Here is a 26438-nt window from a genome sequence, read left to right as displayed (position 1 = left end):
ACTCCCTGGGGGGTGGAGGGGACAGGCTTTTCTCCTTAAAGCGCCCTGTCTTGCCCTCTGCTGGGCACAGCCCTCCCCTCCGGATCCTGCTTGGCAGCCTAGGGCCAGCCCCAGGGGAGCCGCAGAACCACCTGGCTGATGGCAGCAGGAGTGGCCGTGGTCTTGATGAAGAGCCTTTATCGACCTCCCTCTGCGGATGCGGTGACATCACTCACAAGCCGGGGGACTGCAGCCTGTTCATCTGGGGCTCAGACCCAATGAGGTTGGGATTTCTCATCAGAGGGCCACTCGAGGTTCACAGTGGAAAGTGTTAGTCTAATGAATTCCCTGAGTGAGGGTGCTGTCAGGCATTGATCACAGCCCGGCTGGGAGCCTGTGAGCCCTTGGGCCAATCCCCTCAGGGCTCATCTTTTCTGGAAACTTCAGAGCCTCATAGTGCCTCAAGACAGGGATGGAAATGGCTCTTGAAGTGTTTCAGGCTGCTCTCTGTCACCCTCTGAAGCCTCTCTGCTAGGGCTGGTGCTCTCTGGGAGAATTCGGGTCCAAGAGTTCACCCCGAATCTCAGTTTCTGTTTGTACAGTGGCATGGGAGGCATCGCCTTACCGGAGACTGCAAGGCCAAAAGGACATGTGTGTGTCAGCTGCCTGACTCGATGCCTGGTATTCAGGTCTCCATGCATGCGGGGTCCCACCCGCCCCTCTCCTTTCCTTCCTCCCCAGATGGCAGGATCTGGTTTATCTCCACCTCCACAATGCACATGTGAGGTTTGTATGATGGTGGATTCTCGATCAATGAATGTACACATAGGTGAACGAATGAATGGAAGAAACTCAGCTTCTGGAACACCAGATGCAGGCTTTATTCTTTGGGCCAAAAATATGAGAGGGTTGTTGCACAGTCCTGGACACACAGCCGAGTGTCTCCTCCGTCTCCTGTCCCATTTCACCTCTGCACTGTGGTACTGGGCATAGTGGCGTGGGCCACAGGGAATGGCAGAGGGTGTGGTGTCGTTATTCCTTTGCTCAGGAACCACCCATGGTTCCCCAGTGCCCTTAGGTTAAAGCCCTAAGGCCTTGTCTTGGGTGACTTGATTGGGCACCCATCTGCTCTTCACCCACCGGCCGTCTCACTCCTCCCTTCCTTGCTCTCCCCTCCAGCCATCTTGGTTTTCTCTCAATCCTCAAGTTCGCTGTGTCCTCCCTGCCTCATCCTCCAACGTGCTGGCCTTGGGCACAGCTCTGTGGCTGAGCCCATGATGACCTTTCTTCTCCCCAGTGCCCAGGCTCCTAAACATATTGCAGGGTCCCTCTGTTACCTTCCCCTCCACTCCTGGGCCACCACAGGTGTTACCCAAAGGCTCCATATGGACAGGATGGCCATGCAAGTGGCTTTGGGGTCTCCCACCTGGCCCCAGAGACTTTCTGAGTGCAGCTACTGGCCTCCAGGCTCGGGTTGCTGCCCAGGGTGTGGCATAGAGGATGATTCAGGAGTGGCAGACACCTGTGGGCTTACCTCTGCAGCCCTCTGCTGACGGCCACAGCCCCGTCCCCCCTTGGCCCCTGCTGGTTTGACTGGTGTTCGCTTCGTCTTGCTCAGGACCACTATCCCCACTTCTCCTGCCCCACAGCCAGGGAGTGGGCCACTCAGGGCTTCTGGGGGCTGCCCCGCTGCCCTTGTCCTCTCATCTCCTCAGCATTCAGACACCGACGGAGGCACAGTGACCACAGAGGCAAATGTGGCAGGAGTGGGGATGCAGAGCCAGGCGTGTTTTACAGCCCTGTCCAGACTGCTGGTGGCCTTGGTGACACTGCTGCTCCCAACAGAGGCCTCAGAACTGTCATAAATTGGGGGCGCCTGCTTGGCTGCCCCACCTCTTCTCAGATCACCTGTCCTAGGAGGGAGATTTGGGGTTCTCTTGGCCAGGGACTGTGGAGTGGCCACCAAGGCCCACTTGTGCTGCCCTCGGCAAGGGCATGCAGGCCTGGGTCAGGCAACAGTGAGACTGTGTGTCCATCTCTGTGTGTGTGCGTGTGGGTGCTCACTCATGCCTGTGTACAGGCATGTCTGTGTCTGTCGGTAGTGTATCCATGACAGCACACGCGCGTGTGTGTGAGATGTATGTACCTGTTATAAGCATGCTGATTTGCATATGTACATATAAAGATTAGTGTGTCTTTGTGTGTCCCGCATAAGGCTGTATACTTGTGTGTTTATAGCAGCCATCTATTTGTGTGTGGATACGTCCATGTGGTTGTTTTGTTGTGCGTCCTCTGTGTGATAGTGTGTTTCCCTGTGCAAGTGTTTCCATTCGTTATCAGTGTACGTCTATATCATTTCACCTCCTAAGCATTAACTGTGTCCTTACTATGTGTTGAGATTTGACTTGAGCTAAGGACACAGCATAATAGACAAGAACTCAGAAAAAATTAATTTAGAGCAAGAGAGAGACTTGATGAGGGTGTGAGTGGGGACGCAGTTTAAGAAGAGTGGACAGGAGGAGGCGGTGGAGTCAGTGGAGGTGACAAGGAGCTGAAAGGTGAATGATGGGAAAAAGAAAAGCATGTGAAAGGCTGGGCTAGGAGGGTTCTGGTGGAAGGAGCTGCCTGTGCCAAGGCCCTGGGGTTAGTATGATGAGAAGGCAAGGGCCAAGAGGGAGGGACAGGAGGTAAGCAGGGCCAGGAAAGGCCACAGGGACCTCAGTAAAGAAATTTTGTGACAGCAGTCACTAGCTTTTGGCAAGGAATGGCAAGTTTCCATCTAAGTCTTAATCACTCAGACACCGAGGAGCCAGGACCTGTAAGGACGTAAGGTGTAGGGGACAACAAGAGCAGGGAGGGCCAATGTGGTGGCAGTGTGTGGGGTGACAGTGACCGGGAGTGGGACCGGCTTTCCCTAACTTTTATTTTGAAAAAGCTCAACTTAAGAAATTGAAATGAAGGGTATAATTAATATATTCTGGTATTACCAGTTGCTAAAATTTCACACGGTTGGTTTTCTTTCTGTTTCCTCAAAGCTGGTTACAGAAATGACATCGCACCCACCAAATACTTCAGAGTGTCTTCCTAGAGTAAGGTCATCCCCTTACATCGCCATGATACCATTATTGTATCCAAGAGACCAACACTGGTTTAGTCATATCTAACATAAAGCATATACTTACATGTTTCCAATTATTGTAATTCTGTTATGCCAAAGAGCAAGGATGTCTCCCAAGACTGTTGGGGTCATGTGAAAAGGACACAGGAGACAGCTGGAGGGACTTGGCCAAGTTTTGAACAATTCGAACATAAAAAAGAATGACAGTAAGAGATTATAGCCCATAGATTTAAAAAGGAATCCATAAAGTTTGATGCCTAGAACTACAAAAAATAAAAAAGTAACCTGTGAATCTATACCGATACTTCAAGAGGACAAGAAGGAAAGTTCTTTCCTGAAGATTGGAGAATACCAGTGGAAGAAATGATGAAATAATAAAAATCATAATTTTGTAACCACCCATGTAATATTTGATTGAAAAAAGATACCTTAATTGATTGTAAGATGACATCCTGGGGACACAGAATGTCCACATGATTTCAAAACATTCCTTAGTAGACTACTTTCTAATTTCAAACGGAAGTTTTGAATCTGGTCTGGGAGAGACAGCACCTTAACCAAGGGATCAAACTCACAGCATCGCCAGCAGTGGCTGCAGGATTGGTTTGGAAGTGGACCGAACCAGGGGTTGCTTTGGAAAACCATCACATTTGGAGTTAGGGCTTCAACATAAGAATTTGGGGGCGGCTGCACAGTTTAGTTCATGGCACCATCCCCGGCTGGGAAGACAGGGGCCTGGGCTGGCCGCAGTGTGGCTGGCGCAGGGCTGTCCAGGTAGAACCTGTGATCACACCTGCTGAGGTGGCACATCTTTTGTGGACACTTGGAGCAGGCAGGCAAGAGATAGTTTCTTAAAAAATACTTTACTCAAGTATAATCAACATCTAAAAAGCTGTATGCCTTCCAGACATACAACTGGATGAGTTTGGAAGTAATTATACATCCATGAGACCACCAACACCATCAAGACCATGGGTACCTCTAATTTCTTCCCATCTCCTTTCTTAGTATTTCTTCTGATTTTTTCATTAAAAGGAGATAAAATATATCTCCTTGTGTGTGTATGTGTGTATATTTAGTGTTGATGTATGTGTCCATGTGTTTGTACGTATAATCTAAGTAACCTGGAAACACATCCATCAAAATGTCAAAAGCGCTTAGCTCTGGGGAATAGAAATGGGGTTGGTCTTTGAGTTCTCAGATCTTACTTTAAATACTTCGATAGTTTTCAATATTTCCTCATGATAAAAATAACCTTGATTTCTCTTTTCATATGATTTATTCATTCTTACAAGGTTTTTAAGAAATAAAAAGGTAGCTGGGGCTATAGCTCAGTGGCACACACGCTTGCCTGGCAAGTGCGAGGTTGAGTTCGAATCGTGACACTGGGGGAAAAATAGAGAAAGAGCAAAGTGATAGTCCCTGAAATTTCATCAGTCACAGTGACGACCACAGGCAGACACAGTCTGTTCCTCTGCTTTCGCACATGCATCTGCATGTACACGCATGGCCCCCTGCGTTGTGGCTTCTCCAGGGACATCGGAAAGCTCCCTTGTCTGATTCCCTTTCCAACTCTCTGATCTCTCCTAACAATCTCCAAATCAGCTCTCACCACTGCTGCAGTCCTCCCAGGCCTCCACATGGCTCTGCACAGGCACGCACAGGGCCTGCGGATCACTGTTAACAAAGTGAGTCATATTATGTATATTTCTCAATTTTCCCAGCTAACAGTGCACCCGTAGAAATCCATTCAGGTGAGTCTACTCTTTTAATAGCCACATCTTCTTCCGTGGCATGAACACGTCGCGATATAATCACTCTCTCACGGGTGGATATTTGTGTAGCTCTTTGGCTACTACAAATATTGCTGTACTCAACACTTTTATATATTTCTGCATCAAAGTGATTTTGTTTATTTCCATGAGACAAATCCTTATGGGGGGGATTGCTGGTTGAAAGATGATACATATTTGAATTTTTAAAATCGATTTTTTCCCATATTGCTTTCCAAAAAGGCACTATTAATTTTTCTTTTCACCAGCTATCTATAAAATGATACTTTTCATTTCCCTGCCGTCAGGAGTAGGTGTGAACATTCTCTTGAATTTTTGTCAGTCCGATGCGATTCCTCAGTGTTCCGTCAATTTGCATTTCCCTGAGAAGTTGGAGCTGGAGCCATATGTTTATTGGCCCGTTTGGGTTTACTCTTCTCTCAACCCGTTCCTATCCTGGGAACATTTTTCTGCTAGATGCTTCGTCTTTTCTTAACAGTTTGTAAGCGCTAAAATTTAACTCTTTATGTGTCACAAGCATTGCAAATATATTTTCCCCCAATTTAATGTTTGTATTTTAATTTTGTTTATGGGACTTGATATCCATCTAAAATAGTTCAATTTTACGTAGTGAGTTCCCTTTTGATAAAGGACAATCTTTCTTACGGATAAGAAATTCTGGACAAACTATTAAAAAGCTTTGTAAAAGCACTGAAAATGATCAACCCAGTGTAGTGGTTTGGGTCTAGGACGTGGCCCCAAAGTCTCACAGGTCCAGAGGTGGGACTTTTGGGTGGCAGTTAGCTCACGGGGTGCTATGTTTATCAGGGATCGACCCTTCAATGGATTTTCAGCTGAGTGTGTAGTTAGGCGGAGTGTGGGGGCCCTGAATCGAAGAGGCATGTCCTAGGAGCCTGGCTTTGGAGGGTATTTTTTCTTCTTTAGCTCCTCCCTTCTCTCCCTACTTTCTGGTTGTCATGCATTGAGCAGCTTTGTCTCTGTCATGTCATTCCATCATGATGCTGCTACCTTGGAGCCAGCCAACCATGGACTGAGTCCCCTGAATGAGTCAAATTAAACCTCTCTTTTAAGTTATGCGTGTCAGATATTGTGCCTCAGAAAAAGGAAAAAAAACAATTTTTGTTTTTGAGACAAGGTCTCACTTACTCTGCAGTTCAGGCTGGCCTTGAACTCACTTTGTAATATAGGCTGGCCTTGAACTCGAAACATTCCTCCTGCCTCAGCCCTCTGAGCGCTAGCATTACAGGTGTGCACAACCACACCCAGCTAAGGAAAGTTGACTACTACAACCAGACAGAAAGCTTGAGAGACTGACATTTGCAAGACGTGAGCAACATCGAATTTCTCTCTTTCTTTTTAAAAAGAGAATTAAGTTTATTAGTGCAGGGCCAAAGGTTTAGCTCCATGGCCTAAGTGCCTGCCTGGCAAGCATGAGGTCGTGAGTTCAATCCTTAGGACCTAAAAAAGAAACTAAAAGTTTACTGGTACAAGTTAGGTGTATATAATGATCATACTCATTATAGGGACTTTTTTTTTTTTTTTTTTCCGTTTTTACGGGTACCGGGGATCGAACTCACGACTGCCTGCTTATAAGGCAGGCACTTATGCCGCTAAGCTAAATCTCCAGCCCCCATTATAGGGACTTTTGTACCTGTGTATGATATAACTTGATTTTTTTTTCCCATTCCCCCACCCTCCCTTCCTCTCCTCTTGAGTTTCTTATTTATATATTTTTGTGTCTACCAGGAGGCCCCAGGCAGTACCACATGATTTAAACCTTGCAAAGAAATGTGCAGTGTGCCTTCTTGCGGAACCAGAGGGCAACACTGGAGACTTCTAGAGAAGTTGGAAAGTAAAGGGAGAAATCCTAGGGAGGAGAAATCATGGAGCGAGTGTTCTAAATTCTGATTATGAATGTTATCTAACTTCTAGCTGTTTGTAACCCATGAATTCACTTGAGAAACTCCTAGGTTCCTGACCATGGCTAAAACAATTGTATGGAGAATTCAGCTGCTTGCTCACCACAGGTTAAGTCTGGCCACATTAACTCCCCATTAAAATAAAAAATCAGTACCCTTTTAGAGGAACACAGTAGAATCCAGAGTCTCTACTACTTATCTTTGACATGGTCTAGGATGCACTCTGGAATTATCAGACATACAAAGACATGGGGAAATGTGATGCATATTTAACAGAAAAGGCTATCACCAGAGATCCATCTCAAGGTGACTCATGTGTTAGAATTAAAAGGCAAATATTTCAAAACTTCCATAACTATGCTCAAGGACATGAAGAAGAGTGTGTTACAGTAATGACTGATTAAACAACAAATTTGAGCAGGGAAATAAATTATAACAGTAAGCAAATAGGAATTCTAGTACCAAAGAAAATACAATACCAGAAATAAAAAGTCAACTTAATGAGGTTAAATTTTATGCAGTCAAAAATGATTATTTCTTTATAGAGTCTAGGTTTCCTCCCTTAGGTAAAAAGAATATTCGCTTAATCCCTGGATTACACATACCTCATATAATTACCTAAAAGCTTTCCAATAATTGGTGCTTTATTTTTACATTTGAGACTTATTAATTCATCAGAATTTAATTTTTATGGTATGAAATGATGGTCCGATTTCATTTCCTTACAAGTGGGTAGCTGCTTTTTGCCAGTATTCATTAATTAATCTTTTTTCCTTGCTAGGTAAAATATTTATTGTGCACTGAATTTTCATCTAGCATATATTTCTGGGCTTTTTATTTTATTCCAGAATTTTCTGTTAATCAAATAATTCAATACCAATAACATACTATTGGATTTTAATGGCTTTACAGTATATTTTAATATCAGTAAGGCAGATCAAGATCTCCTATGAGGCAATCATTGTTAGGCATTTATTCTTTCACATAAATTTTATGATCATTTTATTCAATTAAAAATAGTACTACAATTGGAATTATGTTAAGTTTATACATTAATGTTGGAAGAATAGCCTTTTTATATCAAAGTTTTATATCCAAAATAGGGTATTTATTTTTCATTTCTTCACATTACATTTTAAATTTTGGAAAAAATTCTCATAATTCAGTGAAAATTGAGGTGGATTAAAGACTTTATTTTATACATTCCTGTATGGTTTGAATAATACCAGACATGCATTCATGGAAATAATTCAAAGTAATTGTTCTCTTAGTAAAAGAGATAATATATATCTTAAACTGATGGGTGGTTTCATATGTTATTACATTTTCAATACTGTTTGTATGTCTAAAAATTTTATTTTTAAAAAGTGAAAAATCCTAGTATATACACATTGGAAATTTTTTTCAGACAATGCATAAATCTACCAGGGAGAAAATAAAAGGCATCTGAAATTCCACTAATTGGTGATAACCTTTCAGTCACTACATTTTGGTTTACTTAATTTCAGACTTTTTCAAATTTTGTACATTCGCACAGGTACACAAATATGTCTCTATATATGAATATTTGTACTTGTACATGCATCTGAGATGTGTGTATATATCATAAGGTATTTGCATGTATTTAACACATGTATGCACCAAAATGACCTTATGCTGTTAGTTTTTAATAATGGAATTTCATATATCATGAACAGATTTTTATTTCCCCACGCATACATCATCATTGTTAGAAAATGCATAGATTCCTTTGTATGGATACATAACATTTTACTTAACAGGCCCATTTTACTTAGTAAACATGTGGATTATTTTCAGTTTCCATAGTTACAAATACCAACATGAGTTGGTGCTCTCTTACCATTCACAGCTAAATTTCTAGGAGGATTTTCTACCCTTACTTGAGGAAGTCTTACTCACAGGACACAGAGGTTGAAGAAGCAGCCTGTGGGCCAAGGTCCTAATCTCTTGCAAGTCCCTGAAAACTCAGGGTGGCCCTGGGCACCAGCATTCTTAGGGCAGCTAATGCTTGATGGGTATCAGTTACAGGGTGGCCAGAGTGTGATCCTGCAGTTGGGTGTCCAGGCTTTTGAGGATGAAAAAGCATATATTCCTTTTCCTGAGCACTCTTACTATATTCCAGAAAGTTTACGCTCCTGATTTTGCCTCATCTTTACAACAGCACGTGAGGCTGATGTTATTCCAGGACCCATCTCCCAGAGAAACTGGCCCAGGAGTGCCCCTCTCCCAGAGCTATTCCATGTGGGTTGGGGTTTCTGTCCCCTGCTAGCCTACACATGCTCGGTGGACAGCTGGCCGTGGACAGGTGCAGACAGGCCAGACCCAGACGTGTGTCAGTCTGATCCCCAGCACAAGCTGCAATCAGCTTCTAGACCAGTAGCATGCTACCATCGCCTGCAGACCATGAGTCCCTGCAGAGGGACCCTGTGGGAGGTGATGTTTGCCCCTCGCTCAGACACAGACACGCAGAGCCTCATGGCCCCCGGTTCTAGAAGGACACCCCTCGGTGGGCTGTTCAGGGTGCAACTTGACTCCTCTGACCCTTACTTCCCCCTCAAGTCAAACCAGAGCCCCACATCTCTGGCTTGGTTGCCCAGGATGAGGCTGCCACTTTGACACTGTGTTTAGAATCCAAAGGGCAGAGCCCAGTGTTAGTCCTCAGGCTTCCAGATGAGTTGAGAAGATGCTCCTTCCTCAGGCACCAGTCTACATGGACACTCGCTGAGGATGACACCGTGACCGGAGCAGCAGAGAGCAGATGTACGTACAACACAAGTATGTGTATGCACAACCTCAGCACACACACAGACACAGGAACATGCAGCCACACACACACGCACACACGCACACACGCGCGCGCGCGCGCACACACACACACACACACACACACACTCTAGATAGGGTTAGCCTAAAAGAGTGGTTCCAGGTCTTCCCAGGAAGCTCAGTGTTAAATGCGTCTAAATGTGCCCACATGTCCAAGAGCATGTGGATGTAGATGTGTGCACATAAGCGTGTGTGTGCAGCTTTGTGTGTGTGTGCAGCAGAATGGCTGTAAAGCTGACTGTGCATGCATGGGTGCTGTTTAAAGGATCAGAAGGCATCCAGTTTGCCATTCAGGGTAGGGATACGCTCATCGCCAGTGAGATGGCCCTCTGTCTTATAAACTGCAGTCCTCTGCATTGTTCCTAAGCACAGCCCACAAGGCAGGAGCTGAGGTGCACAGAGACGAGGCCGAAGAAATGGGAGGAAGCATCAGAAAGAACCAAAAGGATCCAACGAACAGCCAGGCGGGGACTCCGTGGAAAGTCGGGGCCAGCGCAGAATTCCCCGTGTGGAAAAGAGCTGACACAGTTCTGGGAATAGTGATGCTTGATAGTGAGTTTTAATTTGTTTCTTGTTGTGTGCTGTAACTGCTGCTGTTTAGGGAGAATTAATGAGCCAAGAGGAGGAGTGGGTGCAAACAGCCAAAGATGGAGGTCAGAGGCACAGTTAGGGGCTGGGCATAAGAGAGTCCTGGAAACCCACAGAAATATTGGTGCAATTGTCCATAGTATGGGAGAGAGAGAGCTTGAACTGCTTTGTTTGAATATTAAATTAAGGAGTAATCCTTAGGGAGTCTGGGTTGGTGATGCGTGCGCCTGTAATGCTGTGATTTGTGACTCTGTTTATATCCATGTCAGTCTGGGACTGCGTGCCAGAGTAGCCACCATGAGACCAAGTGCTGACCTTAAACATGGACACCTTCTCTCATGCATGCTTATTCACTCCCTGGGAGATCTCAGCTGCTTTTATCAGTCCACGTCCCTAAATATTTGGTCTGACTCAGAAGCTGTGTTTACAACTTAACATCTCTTCCATGTCTCCAAATCACACATCTCGAACTAAACTCACTACGTTCTCCCAGCAACCAATTTCTTGATTCACATTCTCAGTCTGCAGCCCCACTGTGCGCCTAAAGATGTGAGCAGGAAACTAGGCATCGTCCAGCCTCAGCTTTCTCACCAGGCCTTTATCCAGCCCCTCGGCGAGGCTTGATCTTCTAATCGTGTTTTATTTATCTCTTGTCCCCGGGTCCACTGCCACCAATCTAGTCCAGCAAACTCTTGCTTGCCTGCACTGCTCCAGCAGGATTTGCCCCTCCTCTCTGCCGGTTCTTAACTTCCCATCACCACTGCTGCTCTGCAGCCAGAATGAAACAGAAACTTAAAAGTCATATAAAATTATACGCACTGGTTAAAAGTGAGGTATCTCCATCCTATTTCTACCCCAGTCCTCTAATCCAAGAGGCCACTTCCCACTCCTTTAGCTGTACTTTACAGCTTCTCTGTTTCTTCATTTATATATTTAACACATTTTTCACTGCATTCCTGCTGTGATAGGTGAGGGTTTAGCTTACAGAAACACCACTAAAATATTGTCCATTACAGAGTCAAGTAGTACTTTAATGGTGTTTTCTTCGGTGACTACCACTTTCCCCTGGGATTTCTTTCTACCTGAAATTTCCTTTGTGCTATTGGTCCTTATCATAACGTCATTTATTCTGGCCCTTGCATTTAATTTTGTACTTAAGTATGTCCTCCCTTTCCAGGAAACTCTTATCTCTAAGATAGGCTGACTTTTCCTCAGATCTGTTGAATCATTTCTCTTCTAGAATTTGTTTCCAGTGTTTCTGTCTTGTTTTTTAGATATTGTGTATTTCTTTATGCCCTCGTTCTGCTGGAACACATCCTCGAGGAATTTTCTCTACAAAAGGTAGCATGGAGCTAAATATTCTGAAACTATCTTTCTTGTTACCTCACATTTATCAATATTTTTGTTGGGCATATAAATTCTAGTTGAAAGTTACTTCTCTCAGAATTCTGATAATATTGAAAATACTGCATCTAATGTAACTACAGAGAAAACGGATTCTATTTCGGTCCTCAATCCTTCATATGTACCATTTTTCTTTCCTGAAGGTTTTAATACTGCCACCTTTTCAACGTTTAATGGCAATGTATGTGTATGTGTATCACTTTATGCCCATTTTTGAGCATTCAGTGGCTCTATGTATTCTGGAGGGTTGTATTCTTTAGTTGCAAGAAATTTTCTTGCATTTTCTCTTTAATAATAATACTTCCTCTCACTCTTATTTTTAAATTAATCTTTTTCTGGAGCTACCACTAGCCAGTTAGTGAAACCTTTAAATAAGTTGTTAATTTTTATTTTCTTCTTCTATTTTCTGCCTTAAAAATCTTGATCTTATGTTTTGGGAGAATCCTCTGAACTTGTTTTTTAATTATATTGAAAATTTCACTTTAGCAATTTGGTTTTAATTTCTTAGAGATTTTTATCATTATTCAAATGTTCTGTTTTCATAACCAGTCATCTGTTCTCAAGGTGCTTGTCTTTTAATTTTTCTGAGACATCAGTTGAATTACTTTGAAATACTTTCCTATCTCTTGTGTTGTCTTTACTTCCTCTGGAGTCATGTGTTTGATTTCATTTTATGTCGGTTATCTGCTCATATTCAGGTGGAGACAGTTAGAGGCTGATGGGGAGTCCTAGGGCTTTGGTGTGGTTGAGCCAAGACCCCCAGTGAGGCAGGGTTAAGATAAAGGAACGCTCTTGTCTGAGCAGTTTCCGTACAGAAAGCCCTGATTTCCTGTCTGTGTAGATGCTGGGGCCCTGGAATTCTCTGTGTAGGAGGAATACGGTTGTGGGTGAGGAGGACAGAGATAGATAGCTTCATTTGCCAGCTCTGGGCAATGCTACTGTTTTAAATCCCACGTGCTACCCTAATATTCCTGAGTGTGGCATCTTCGAAACTGAGCTTCCTCAAAGTTCTACAGTGGGTGTTAATTTTGTTGTATTTAATTTGGGCTTCTCTGAAGACTAATGACATTTAACACTTTGTCATATGTTTGTTAGCCTTTTGAAAATATACTTTGTGGTATGTCTGTTGAGACTTCTTTTTCAATTTAAAAAATGATTGTCTTTTTCTCATTGATTTACAGAATTTTTATCTTTTGTGAATCTAAGTTCTTTGTTAGATACATGAGTTGCTAACATCTCCTCCCACTCGTTTGTTAGGTTTTCACTGTCTTGATAACTTCTACGAATAGACATTTCTGATTTTGATATGTTTGCATTTTGGACTTTTCCTAAATGATCAACCTTTTGTAATCTGTTAAAGACACATTTGCTTCCTCCACAGACATAAGACTTCCTCCCCTGTTTTTCTCTAAAAGCTTTATTATTTTACTTTTATTTTTTAGCTCCACAGATCACATGGATTGATATTTGTGTGTGATGTGAGGTAGGGATCGGGTGATATACCCTACTTCCTGTGGCTATCCAACTAATTCCAGCATGATTTTATTGAAACAACGAGGCCAGTCCCATTGGACTACGGTGTTGTCGCTGTGATAAATAAGTAATAACTGTGCTCTAGGTGTGAATCTGTTGGTCCTTGGCTTCCCTGGTTGTACTCTCTGTTCTTGTGTCAACACAGCATTGCCTTCATTACTAGAGCTTTATTTGCCAGCCAGTTTTGTTTTTCTCCTTCAGGTTTGCCTTGACTCTTCTTAGCCACTGCCCTCATGCTAGACTCATGTATTTGTCATGCTCTCTCCAACCCCAGGACCTTTGTACGTGTTCTCTCTGTGACATAACACGCCCTTGTCTTGTCACTGTTAGCGCTTGGTCTCTAGATCCTACCCTAGTTGTCACATCACCTGAGCCCCTATCCCAGGACTCCCTGTCCAGGCCACATGTTCCAGAGAAGCCACCTCACACCACCCACCTCTCATCTGTGACATGGATTGCAATTCGTCTACTGCTGTAAGTACTTGATCGAAGGCTTTTTTCTTCTCTAGTTCGTTGAGCTCACCAAGGAAGGGGCCTGTGGTTGTTTTACTTATGCATATATTTCCAGGGCTTAGCTCAGTGAGGAACTTCCTCAATGCTTTTGAGTGAGTGAAGGAAAGGGTGGGTCCCTTCTTCATGTCAGCCTACGTGCGGATCTGTGTCTCCGTGTGCCTTTGTGTGCCTGTGGGCTGAATTTGATCAGTGTGTGCATTCCTGGGGAAGCGGGAACAAAGAGGCTGACATAGGAGCCTCTGAGATGGATCAGAGGTCCCGGACCCTCCTCAGCCTTCCCTCCACTCCCAGTCCTGCGAGCCCCAGCTCCAGCCCCTCTCCCCCCCAGTGGCGGGAGGAGGACTCTGGTCTCCAGCTGCCTCCGCTCGGCTGCCCTTGTGCGGTTGCCTGCCAGTTGTGCACGCGATTGCTATGAATGCCACCATCTGGTACGCCACGTGGACATCATAATCTTTTCTTAATTACATTAGCAGCGCAATCAGTTACTGCATTACAAGGCCGGCGATGAGCTTTTAAATCTTGGTGGAAATCATAAATAATTGCGCTAAGTACCAGGCGCCAGATGTGTGTGCCAACTTTGGTTGCACTAGATAAATAGTAACCTTACAAGAGTGTTAGACAGCAGGCGGTCCAGTGGCCACCGGGCCACGACACACCTGGGCCTCAAAGCAGGAAGGCCACAGCAGACACACACCTGACGAGAGGCGAGGGGGGCACAGGGGCCCTGAGGTGTAAGGGTGCCAGGTAGAGAGAGGGGCATCCCCAGAACCCGAGCTCAAGATGGTACAGGAGGAGCCTGTGAAAAGACGAAGGGAAGATGAGGTGGGTGGACAGGGAGGGAGATGGAGAGAGAGAAAGGGAGGGAGAAGGGAAGGTGGGAGGAGAAGAGGAGGAGGACAGAACAGGGGCCCAGGGACAGACCGAGTGGGAGGCAGAGAGACACAAGGAATGACAGGGACAGTGAAATAGTGTGACTAAAAGTCTCAGAGGAGTGGCAAGGCTGAGAGAACAAAGGAAGACTTGTTTCAGCTGACCTCACATTGCGGTGGCCATCAGGAGGGACACAGGGACCAGCCTGGCTCCTCAGGGCGCAGCCATGGGCCCTGCATGGGTAAGGCGACAGCCCGGCTTGGGAGGGCTTCGGCAAGGCCTTCCTTCCCTCTTCCTGCTTACTGAAACCCTGCGGTGCGTGGGAAGGAGGTCTGGGGAACGGCGCTGGTGCGCAGAGTCCTGGCCACTGGAGTCGGTGTAGGGAGACAAGATGCCCAGGACCGAGGGAGGGACTTTCAGCAGAGACGGGTGTGCTGCGTCACAGTGAGCCAGGCAGACTGTGTCCCAGGAGAGGGGAAGCCAGTGTTTGAAGGCTCCGAGGCAGAAAGGGACTGGGCATTTAAGGCTCGGTTTAAGGCACTGGAAGGCAGATATGGCTCAGGCCAAGAAAGCGATGGAAAGAGGCGGGAACTCCCATCAAATGGCTGACTGAAGACATATTTATTTCTACTCACTCTAGAAATGCCACCCAAATGGGCCCTAGTGAAACTTAAAAAGGTACAAGCCCACAGGGTAAAGACAAGAGAGGAGACAAAAGTTGATGAGAATGTTGGAAGCTGAACAAATTCTTGGGAGCTGAAAGGAGACGGGTGCTGATGACTGGCGGGGCAGCGATGGGTAAATCCTAAGGCTACAGATCAGCAGTGAGCTGGCGGCCACCACAATAGCCCGGCCCTTGCAGTTTAGGGTTCAGGAAAGTTTCAGATGGGAGGCTGGGCGCTTCTGAAAGGGAGGAGGGAGCAGCAGGAGAATCAGGCTAAGCCTGTGTGGGCCAGTGGCAGGCACCTCAGAGAGCTGGATGGGAGGCTCTGGCCTTGGGCAGAGCTGAGGAGAGAGTGAGGCCCCGGCTAAACCTGGACGCGTAAGAAATGCAAGCACCTCAGTGTGGGATGCCCATGCCTCTCCTCTCTGCCGCCCACAGCGTGCTGGCAGTTGCACTGAGGGTCGTCTCCCCGTCTCTTTCCCCCTTAGGTCAGGAGACAGGAGAGTTATTATCTGGGCAGCTGCCAGGCATAAAAGAAGAGGTCCACAGAGAGCATCGTTTGAGGATGACACGGGCAGTCTCTGCCCAGTCCCTGTGGGTGTGCATAGAGCTGCTAGTCACTGCTGTATCTCTCACTTCTAAACACGAGTGGCAGCCAGCTATGAGGCTATTTATGGAAAATAAGGTGAAGCATGGAAACCAAAGATTCTGGAAAAGAGAAAAAAGCAACTAGGAGAGACAATTCATGGGTAAATCAGTACCCATAAATTACAGCCTCTGAAAGATAAGACACTGGAGCCACGAAAGAAGAGTGAAATGATAGAATTACCAAGATTGCATTTTACTCTAGCATGAAGGGTCATCACCAGGAAATCAAATAATAACAAATGCTGGTGAGGCTGCAGGGGAACAGGAAGCCTTCTACATTGTTGGTGAGAATGTAAACTAGTACAACCACTATGGCAATTAGAATGCCGATTCCTCAAAAAGCCAAAAGTAGAAATTTCATTTGACCTGGCTATTCTAGGTATCCTTCCCAAGAGCTAAAGACATCTTATTACCATGATACGTGCATAGCCACACTTATAGTAGCACAATTCATAATAGCTAAATACTGGAAGCGGTCTATGTGTCCACTGGCAAATGAACCAATAAAGAAGATGTAGTATTTGTACACAATGGAGCACTGCTTTGCTATAAAGAAGGATAAACTTTAGTTATTTGTGTCAAAATGGATGTACCTTGAAACCATAATGTTAAGTGAATAAATCAGACACACAAGCTTAAATATTTCTTCTATGCAAAACCCAAAATAAAAGATAAATAGTAGGAAGTAAAGAGATTGCAAGTGGGAAGATGATCAAGAGATGGAGAGAGAGAGGGAGGGGAGGGAAAGAGAATGAAAAAAGAAATTGAGATATGTTATGTGTGTATACAAACTCCACACAAAGAATACGATCATTATATAATGTGAACATGTACTGATTAAAAAGGATTAAAATGGGATTTTGAGACTATTTGAAAGAGTTGGAAGACAGCATCCAGGGATTGCAAGAGTTAAAATAAAAAGATAAAGATTTTTTTAAAATAGAAAAAAATGCTATGAGAAAATTAGAGGATCAACCAAGGAGGGCCAACATCTAACCAGTGGGAGGTCAAGAAAGAGAGAAGAAACATAAGCAATTCGGGAGATCTAGAATAATCCAACAGGTGTTCTAGAAAAAGAAAAGAGACAAAAAAGACGTTCTCAAAGAAATGATTAAAAAAAAGTTGTTCCCAAATTGGACAGAAATTTCTAGATTGAAAACAAGGCACATTCCAACCCAAGGAAAAAACACCATTGTTAGGCGTATCATTACAGTATTTCAGAATACCAACAATAAAGAGAAGATCCTAGAACATCCCAGAAAAAAAAGTTACATACCAAGAATTGGAAACCAGGAGTATTGAACTTTCCAATAGCAAACCTGTAAGCTAGAAAAAATAGAGACAAAAATTCTGAGTGAAAATTATTTTCAGCCAACAATTCTAAATCTCAGTCTCACTCAATCTCACTCAAATAACTGTATATGCAGAATGAACACAATCTCAGACACGCAAGATAAAAATGAAGTTGTATTCTAGGCATTCCTTCTTGGGATGCTACTGGAAAGCATGCAATGGCTGTAGGATCTAAAAAATAAGATCCGATGGAGAAGCAAACAAAAAATGTGGGTTGAAAACTAAGCAAATGAAAAAGCAAAGCAATTATTAACACTGGGAAAAACAAAAGTTGAGCCAAAAAATAATATATTAATAATATCCTCTGTGGCTCAGTTATGATCAACATTTACATAATCCTAATTATATAAATATTGAGTGCTCAAAAAATTTTAATATAGCTATGTTGGAAAGAAGGAAGAGTGTGGTGTGGTATAAGAGAATTAAATCCTCATCTTTTTAACTGAAGACTTTAAAATGTGGGGCTAGCAATGTAAAGAGTTATTTTGAAATGTGAGTGTAAGTAGCAGAAGAGGCCACTCAAAATGGAAAGTGGTTGGAGTAGTCAACTTTCCAGCACTATAATGAAATGCCAGAAGTAATTAACTTATAGAAAGAAAAGGTTTATTCAATGGATGGTTCAGGGGCTGGGGATATAACTCAGCAGCATAAGCAGTTGGCTGGCAAATGCAAGGTGGTGAGTTTGATTTCTGGAACAAAAAAAATTGTAGTGGAAAGTTCTGTTCAAGAATTCAAGCTCAAGAGTGGATGGTTACATTTCTCTCAAAGCCTCTGGGCAAGGGCAGCACATCCTGGAGGAAAGAAATGTAGAGCAAACCACTCACTTCATGAGCCAGGGAGGAGACAGACAGCAATGGAGCCAGCAGGCCATGGACTGAACCCTCTGCAACCATGAGCCAAAAACCTTTTTCTCCTTTAAACTGTATATGTCACTTATTTTGCCTCAGGAGCAGAAAGATGACTAATGTAAAAGTCAAGTCTGCTTATTCAGAAAATTATTCATGTCTGATACATTGACCTGAGCAACTTGTGGACAAGGAGAGGAATTTGGAGAGCAAATGTATATTTAAGGGCTGAGACTTTGGGTTGCACCAGGTTATTGGGTCTTTCTTTACTAGGCCCTTGCTGTCTTTGCACAATACTGGCTTCAGCAGAATGGGAAGCACTAAAACAGCCAGGTGCAGGATAAAGGCTGCTGCTGTCTGACCCTTGAGAAGCCAGGAGGTAGTGGATCTGTGGACAGGCACTGGAGAGAGGGCACTTTGGTTACAGGGAGAACAAAGCTTAACTATATGCAGGCTTTTACCTTCTTACCTTGTAACAAATTACCACCCACTTAGTGGCTTAACACAACCCCAGCATTTTGGCCTGTAGCTCTGAAGGTCAACGGTTCAAAATGGACTTCTCTGAATCAAGATCGAGGTGTTGGCACAGTTGTGATCCCAGGATGCTGACTGATGGAGAACATCTCCCGGGAAGGATCATTCAGCACAGGGAGTGAGATGGAGCAGGAGATGCTTGCTTAGGAACATTGTCATCATAGCTGGAACTATTTCCTTATTTTCACTGTGGGAGATGCCACAAGACAAAGATGGTGCCTTCCTACAGGAAAAGGTGAACATAGACGGAGATAAGGCTGCGGGAACATCCCCATCGTGCAGAAAGTAAAAAGTAAAAATATCTACCAGGCCAGGGACCTGGCAAGGAGAAGAGAGTGTACTCTGACGGGTGTGTGGCAGGGGTTGTGATCCTCACTTGGTGCCAGGACCGGAGATGACAAACCTGCAGCACAGCACCAGCTCAGACATCTGCTGAGAGTACTGTGTGACAAAAACAGGCATTCAGAGGAGCAGGGAAGCTGCTCTGCAGTCGTGGCTCTTGAACTTTGCGGCATGCTGGAGTTGCCTAAGGAGATTTCTGTTATTCCACATGTATACTGCAAGCTATACCAATTAAATCAGAATTTCTTGGGGGCAGTACTCAGGCACTGATGTCTTATGAAACTCCCCAGGGTGTTCCAAAGTGCAATTGATATAAAGGATGGGGCCTTGCTGATCAAATTACATCCCATGAACACACAGCTTGTTTAGCTTTTTAGAAATTCCAAATCTTGGCTTCCACCCAGCCTTACTGAATCAGTATCTGCTTTTAAATCCATATCTCTAGGGATTTTTGTGTACATAAATGTCTAAAAAAAGCACTGTTTTAGAAGGCACATGTCTCAGCCCTGAGCTGTTCCTTCCAAGCAAGAGGCAGAGCTACAGCTCTGAAAACCCTACCCCAAGACACTGGGGCAGCAGGTCTTCAGATAGAGAAGCAGTCTCTGTAGAACAGCGCTGGAAGGTGAGAAGGTCACTGCAGGTGACACTCACCATGTTGTTAACAGTAGTTGGCCTGTTGCTTTGGGTGCAAGGGGTGGAGCAAAACCACTCTCCTCATAGCCAGGGAGAAAGCAGAGGAAGGGAGAGGGGCGGGGCCCCCAAAGCTCCTTGCTCCTCCCCTACTGACCCACCTAAAGACCTCTTAAAGGTTCCACCACCTCCGTAGCGCCACCCTGAGGACCAAATTTTTAAGACTTAGGTGTCTAGGGAACATGCAAGCTCTGGATGGATAGTAAAGTAGGAAGTGTGAGTTTTGGTTTTTTTTTTTTTTTAAATATATATAGAATTGGAATTTCCTGTGTTTGTATGCGTATGAGAGTGTGTGTGTGTGTGTGTGTGTGTGTGTGTGTGTGTCGGAGGTTGTTAAAGATTATGTTGATGGTACGATTACAGGACCTTCTTTAACATTTTCTATATTAAGAAAGCTAATAAATGGTATTTTTAAAAAAGCAATATACAAGCAAAAGCTATTAGGACTACCAAGATGAATTTGGCAAGATCACAAAGTTAATGGGATACCTTAATATTATTACATTGCTTAGTCTTTGTCAAGTCAAGTAGGCAAAAAGAAATGAAAATATGAGAAATATGAATAATTTCATTAATAAGGTTATTTACTAGATATATTTAAAATCTGTAATCTAGAAATGTAGAATACATAATCTTAACACGTTCCACTTAGCTTTGAAAAAAGTTAATCATTTTTCTAACCCAGTAAGAAAATGTTAATAACTTTCCAGAGATAAAAAGTTTAAGCCACATAAGGGTAGAGAATATTTCTGTGTAATCACCACTGATAGACCTTGTTCATTCATTTATTCACTAAATAAGATACAATGCCAAATGTTTGAGGGACGTATGTAGAGTTTAATAAGTCATTCAGAGATAATTGCCTCCCACTTGGAAACAAAAAATTAGAGCCTTAACTCACACTATCCATAAAGAGAAAGTTCCAATGGATTAAAGTCCTAAATTCAAAAAAATAAATAACTGTACTGGAAACAATTCGTCATTTCCCCTCTACTTTAGAGAAAGAAGCACTGCTACGCATTCCTTTTCTATAACAAAACCTGGAAATAATCAAAGTGTTCATCAAACAGAATGTGATTCAATAAACTATTAAATCCATACTGTACAATGTATTACAATGTTAAAATGAGTTAGGTAGATGTATAGATAACAACAGGAAAAGATGCCTATCACCACTGGAAAAAGAAAGATGCAGAACAGAATAGATGGTGTGACACATGCAAACTTTTGAAAAGTCAATACTCTGTTTTGACTGTAGAATTCTTAACATGATTTCAAGCTCATTAACTATATTGTTCAAATCTTTATCATTACTAATTTTATTTTTATCTAAATGACATACATAAGAGAGAATACTTTAAAAATCTGCTGCTATGAGTGTGATTCTATTTTTCCTTTTCTTCTCAATGCATTAAAAAAAAAGAAACTATTTTCTCTATGCTTTTAAGTATATAAAGGACTAGAAAAATCGGGACAAAGACAACAGTATAACACTCTCATATAATATGATACCCTTCCCTTCTCTCACCCAGAATCCTCCTAGAAATATAGCATAATAAATTCCATGATGTTTCAAAATACATTGTTTTATACACACATGCGCGTGTGGACACACACATTCACACACACACACACACCCGAGGAAAACATCCCACAAAGAAGGATATTTTCAAGAGCCAGAGCTACCAGAATACAAACTGAAATTCAGTAGCCTTAGACTGAGGGGGCCAGATATTAAATAGGGAATTAAACTGGAAAAGTTTTAAAACAATTTTATAAGAACACCAGGGATGGGGCTGGGGATTTAGCTCAGCGGCATAAGCACCTGCCTTGTAAGCAGGCAGTTGTGAGTTCGATCCCCGGTACCGGTTTTAAAAAAAAAAAAAAGAAAAGAAAAGAACACCAGGGACAAATGGGAGGAAGTGCTCATCATATCCCTTAATATTTGAGGACAAGGGCCTGGGTACTGATGAGCTTCAAACTTCGGTAGCTCAAATGTGCTTTATAAAAAATGTAAGCAGAGAACTGATGATCAAACTTCCAAATCTTTTGGGGAGAAAAAAAGAAGAAATTTTTAAAAATCTGATTGTTCATACAGAAAACAGAAAATGGGTGGGAGTAAAGCTGTAAAGGAAAATCATAGAGAACAAGATGGTGGAAATAAATAAGATGGTAGAAACACATGTTGGCACTCATTATTTTGACTAGGTGTGCTGGCCTCGCGTCTTAAATGACCAGGAAAGAAAGCAGCAACAGCAATGTGGTGAACGAATTGTTTCAGAAAGACCGAGAATTTTAAATACAGAAAGACCATGTTAGAGAAATTTAATCCAAAAATACATTTAAAAATGAGTGTAGCTGCACATATTAAAATCTGACAAAAACAGATTTTGAGGCAAAAGAAGTAATAGAAGTAACGTTATATAATAAGAAAATTAACAAGGAAGATGTAAGGATCTCAAACTTCTACGCATCTAACAATAGCCTCAAAATATATAAAGCAAAATGTTACTGGAGTTACAATGAAAAGTGAACAAACCCATAATTATAGAGGGAGACTTTCAAGTTTTCCTCTTCCTTATATGACAAACAAATGAAAAATAAAATTAGTAAGGAAGAGGAAGATTTGAATAGCACAATTAACAAGCTTTACATTATAAAGTTCTGTGGCACAAAATTGAGCCTTTCAGAGTTCTGTGGTACAGTTATAAAAATTAGGCAGGTGATAAACCAGAATAGCCATTCAGATCATAGGCTCTGATAACAATGTAATAAAATTAGACATGAATTATAACGAGGTTGCCAAAACACTGCATTCATTTAGAAAATTAAACAAAGATAAAAGGGTCATATTCCAGAACTTAAAGAAAGGAATGCTGAGGAAAGAAATTAAAAATCGATGAGTTAAGCGTAGTTCTAGAAAAACAGACAAAATTAACTTAAAGACAACCAAAAAATTTAAAAACCAGAAAAAAAAGAAACAGGAAAATAATAGAATGCAATTACATATAAATTAACAGTACAAAATATAAACAAGACTCTAAATTGGTTCTTTAAAATAAGTAAAGTAAATATAAAATAAAATACTTAAATCAATACTTTAAAATAATATTTATATTTTAAGGGCTGGGGATTTAGCTCAGCAGCATAAGCACCTGCCTTGCAAGAAGGCGGTCGTGAGTTCGATCCGCGGTACCGGATAAAAGGGGGGGAAAAAGTTTATATTTTAATATAAAAATTTTTGATGTGATTGTCAAGAAAAAGGAGAAAATACACACTAATAAGGATGGAGGACAAAACTTCAGCTATAAGAAGTCACAGGCTATGATGTAGAATTTTATAACAAATTAACTTTTGGAAAGATGTTCTAGAGAAATGTAATTTTTAAACGAAAGGCAAGAAGATCTCGTAGAACTTGGCTGGCCCTTGTCACAGTCTGGAGGAGTTTATAAATTGTAATACCAGGGAAAAGTTATTGGAATTCTCGCAAATTAATTCCAATCTTGCATTTCCAATGGAACCCAGATGAGAAGAAAGAGACTAAGGCGTACCTGCAGTTGTGGGGAGCCAAGGGGCTCCTAAGTCCAGAGGGAACAAGGGCAGCTGGGACACAGGCACCGACCTGCGCTGACCTTAGCTGTAAGAGGGGAGTGGTTCCAGGTCCAGGCACTGTACACTAGCAGGAAGGAGGCACAATGGCACTCTGCCGTGTGCAGAGAGACATCTGCAGAAAGCGTTCCAGATTCCGGAACAGGTAGCCTCTAAGCTTGGAGGAATCTGCGTAACAGTGTGAGAAAATAGCCTGTTTTGGGTCAGCTCTGAAGTCTAGCTGTCATTGCCCTGGGACTTCATTCTTTCTGGAAGCTCAGTCCCCGCCGGAGGGGCGGGGTCTCCTGGCCTAGCTCATGCTGAGTAGTGGGGGGCTTTCAGCAGGGCAGCACACACCTGTAGCTTTGCATCAAAGCCTGCATGTATCAGAGTCTCAGCTGGACCCGTTTGCATTGCTAAAAGTCAATCGAGGGTCAAGGGAGCATCTTCTTAGCCAGCTCTGTACCTACCAGCACAGGAAAGTAGGGCACGGGTGAATCCAGCTGGAAACAAAGTGTCTTCTTTCACGGGCAGCTGTCCCAGGGGTCCTCCACAGATCGGACTGGGTCTATATCTATTAATAAAATCATGACACTATGTTACACTCTAACCACAAAAACAAAATTATTAGATACAGATGACTTTACGTGTAAGTGCAATTAGCAAACCTGAAGGGATGTTAGAAATGCCTGTGATGAAAGCGTCCCACATCCTGGTGTTGATATTCCTGCCAAATACCAAACCCGGATCCCATATAGGTTTTGGATTGGGAGTTTAGAGGAAACAGCTGCAGAGGAACAGGTTAGCTGATAGCACAAAGGGCGCGTCTTGGAAAACCCAGAATGTCAAAATCTACAGAGCAAACGATTCATTTTTAAAATCAATAAATTTCAAGGGGCCAGGGATACAGCTCAGCCACAAAGCACCTGCCTGGCAAGCAAAAGGTCGTGAATCTGGTCCTGATATAAATAAATAAGTAAACACAAATAAATAAATTTCAAGGAAAAAAAGGTTGCAGATACTTATACATTAAAATAAGCTTAGGAAACATCCAGTCAAATGCAATCTATGGGCTTTATTTGGATCCTGGTAAAGTAAACCACATAAAGGAAATTAAGAGCATGGCTTGGTGGTGGAGCACTTGCCCAGAGTGCCATAAAAAATCTGCCAAAAGAATCTCATGATATATTGTAGAAATGTATTTATTGAAAAAGTGTAATTATTATTTTTAGATATAGTAATGTTATTGTGCTTATAAAGAAACCTGATCTTTTAAAGGTTCATGCTCAAATATTTGAGATGAAATGCTATTAGTTGTACAATTGTCAATCAAAAATTTAAAAATTAAAATAATTATTAAGGGGAAGTGTTCAGAAACACACATAAAGCAAGACTGGTCATGACTACATTTATGATCCTATTCACTGGGGTTTTTTTGTTTTGTTTTGTTTTGTTTTTTGTTTGATTCTTGTTTTTAAATGATACTGCGGCCTTAGCCCTTCAAAGACTGGGGAAAAAAAAAAAAGGACCGAGGCGGAGCCTTACTGAGTTGCTCGCTGCGCGGCTCGGCTGGGCTGGGTGCGAGCCTCTGGTCCTCCTGCTTTCGCCTTCCCAAGTGTTAAGGTTACAATATGAGCGCCCACACTCAGCTGTACTTTTGTGTGTTTGACATTTTCTAAAATAAAAAGTTAAAGGACATGAAAACAATGCTGGGATGATTTCTTATCCACGTGAGAAAAAGATAAATGAGATCTCTACTTCATTTCATGTAAAAAAAATTCCAGATGAACAAAAACTCCAATTGTGAGTTGCAAAATCTTGAGAATTTTAGAAATACATATAGGAGCACATGTTTATGACACTGGAGTAGGGAAAATTTGCTAAGCAAAGAGCTGATCGTGAAAGCAAACAGATACATTTTACTACCTAAAAATAAAATCTTTACAAACGTAAAATTACCTGAAAGTGAAAGACAAACAATAGTCCGAGAGAAATTATTAGCCATTAACTATGAGTACCCACAATATGTAAATGACCGTTTACAAATCAGTAAGAAGAGACATGGGGCCATGGGCACACCTTGTCCAGGGGATTTGAAGAGAAAACCTGAGATGGTAAACAAGTGTGAGAAATTACAACCTCACTGGTAATCAGGATAGCGCAGTTACAGCAGCAGTGAGAGGCACTTCACATCCGTCACCCAGCACAGCATACATATCAGATGGTCCCTGGTGATGGTGAGGAGGCGGGAAATGAGAGCTCTTCACAGCGCTGGTGGAGCTAGATCGGCACACCCACATCGCAGACGCTTTGGTAACCCTAGAGCTAGACAGGATGAAGGGGGCGCAGCCTGTGGCTTAGCAGCTGCACTTCCACATGTCCACCCTAAATTTGAGCCTGAAAGATATGACCACACACACACACACACACACATATTATGCTTGTATGTATTTGTGTTTGTTTTACAGGTACCCTGTATAACAGCATTAAAATGGAAATAACTGTACCTTTAAGACAAATAAAGTGCTGGCAAGCAGGTCACTGAATGAACTATACCTACACGGAGCAACATGAGTGCGTTTCAAAGCAGGTTTTTTTTAAAGGTATAGACATTATGCTGCTGATCATATAAAATGAAAAACACACCGAAGACTTGTTTTTGTTGTTATGCTACACACTCATATTTCTAAGCATACAAGAATGAAACCCACCATGCCAGGACGTGGTACCCTTATTGGAGGAGGAAGCGATAAAGGAATGGGGGAGACTTTAATTCTGGCACCTTACTAATGATCGCATCCTTAGCTGTTACACTGAGGGTGCTGACAAGGATATCTGTTCACCATTCTCTGTACTTTTTCATGCATTTGAAATATTTCATAATTAAAGTTCTTTTTTTAAAGAAAATGCATTGGTTTAATATCCTCAAAATATTATGTTGTGACGCATTAATTAAAGATGATATGATTTCCCAGATAATTAACTGAAACCTACTTAGAACTAAAAAGTAACAGTGGTTATCCCTGGGGATACAATTATTAAGGAGCTTTCACTTCTCTACTCTTTTAAATTGTTTGAATTTTAAAGTGATGAACATGTGTTACTTTTTACTCAGAAAACAATAATGATAGTTTCATTTTAAACTAAAATTAAATAAGATGGAGGAGTACAAAGTCAGATAACTAATAAAGCTCAGGATGGTAGCAGGTTGCA

General features: G+C 42.5%; 1 long non-coding RNA gene across 1 annotated transcript in view; it reads left to right on the top strand.

Moving 5' to 3' along the window:
* Positions 1-26074, top strand: part of LOC134470904 (uncharacterized) — a 48813-nt gene extending 22739 nt beyond the window's left edge. Inside the window, exon 3 of the long non-coding RNA XR_010040115.1 lies at positions 25694-26074. This is a non-coding gene — a long non-coding RNA (uncharacterized LOC134470904). The remainder of the gene's footprint in view (positions 1-25693) is intronic.
* Positions 26075-26438: the final 364 nt, after the last annotated feature.

Source organism: Cavia porcellus, unplaced genomic scaffold (genome assembly GCF_034190915.1).
Source record: "Cavia porcellus strain 051 isolate PalLab524CR breed Dunkin Hartley unplaced genomic scaffold, mCavPor4.1 scaffold_1, whole genome shotgun sequence".
Taxonomy (NCBI): Eukaryota; Metazoa; Chordata; class Mammalia; order Rodentia; family Caviidae; genus Cavia; species Cavia porcellus.
This window is presented reverse-complemented; position numbering and strand designations above follow the sequence as displayed.